Source organism: Aethalodelphis obliquidens, unplaced genomic scaffold, assembly GCF_003676395.1.
Source record: "Aethalodelphis obliquidens isolate GAN/ISIS:26980383/991018 unplaced genomic scaffold, ASM367639v1 scaffold18, whole genome shotgun sequence".
In the NCBI taxonomy this organism is placed as follows: Eukaryota; Metazoa; Chordata; class Mammalia; order Artiodactyla; family Delphinidae; genus Aethalodelphis; species Aethalodelphis obliquidens.
This window is the reverse complement of record NW_020837962.1, coordinates 16,918,174-16,919,353: the sequence shown is the minus strand read 5'-3', so window position 1 is coordinate 16,919,353 and position 1,180 is coordinate 16,918,174. Positions and strand designations below refer to the sequence as shown.

The 1,180-nt window shown below is 43.0% G+C and overlaps 1 non-coding gene across 1 annotated transcript; it reads left to right on the top strand.

The window, feature by feature from the left end:
* The first annotated feature begins 592 nt into the window (after positions 1-592).
* LOC113626650 (small nucleolar RNA SNORA70) lies at positions 593-727 on the top strand. The gene has a single exon (XR_003435205.1). It is a non-coding gene; the product is annotated as a small nucleolar RNA SNORA70 (small nucleolar RNA).
* Positions 728-1,180: the final 453 nt, after the last annotated feature.

The following is a 1,180-nucleotide window of genomic DNA, read 5'->3' as shown; positions in this document are numbered from 1 at the left end:
CTGAAAATTTGTACTTTTGACCACTTTCTTCTGATTCCCTATACCCACACCCACCTTCACTAACCACAAATTCGATCTCTTATTCTGTTTGTTTCTGAAGTATAATTGACCTACAACACTGTTAGTCCCCATTACACAAGACAGTGATTTGATATTTCTATACATTTCAAAAGGATCACCAGGATAAATCTAGCCACAATACGTCAGTGTAAAGACATTACATAGTTATTGACTGTATTCCCCACACTGTACACATCATACCGGTGACATTTACCTTGCAACTGCAAGTTCGTACCTCTTAATCTCCCTCACCCATTTCTTTCCTCCCCCCGAGTCCTCCCCCCTTCTCTGTATCTATAACTCTGTTTCTGAAACAGGTAACTTAATTTTAATAATGTATTTCATTTAACCTAATGTATTTTAAATGGCCTCATTTCAAACATAATCAACATATGTTTTGTTGATTATCAACATAAAAATTATTAAAGAGATAGTGTACATATTTTTCATTCTAAGTTTTGAATGTCAGTGTATTTTTCACACTGATCAGCCATCACATTTGAGACACAACATTTTTCATAGTTCAAGTGATTTGCAGACAATTAACCTGACCATGCTCTTTTCCCCATGGGGGCCTGATGTGCAATGGCTGCAAACAGTAGCCTCGTCGGTAGTGTATGCAGCCTGTTGCCTGTGTGGGTTGCCCTAAGGGGCCTTGGAGACAGCCCTTGCCCGTGGACATCGTGACTGGCACGCTGTCCCCAATCTAGGCTCAAGACAGGTATGCACGGCGCCTTTGGAAAGCCCCAGGGCACAGTGGCCAGGGTCCACATTGGCCAAGTCATAATGTCCATCCGCAGCAGGCTGCAGAACAAGGAGCATGTGATCGAGGCCCTCCACAGGGCCAAGATCAAGTTCCCTGGCAGCCAGAAGATCCACATCTCCAAGAAGTGGGGATTTACTAAGCTTAATGCAGATGAATTTGAAGACATGGTGGCAGAAAAGCGTCATCCTGGATAGCTCTGGAGTCAAATACATCCCTAATTGTGTTCCTTGGACAGATGGTGGACAGTGCAGTTCCCTGCACTCATGAGAGCCTTGGTGCTGTCCCTTCTATACACACACCCACCAATAAATTCTACTTTCCTGTCCAAAAAAAAAAAAAAAAATTGTTCAGGTG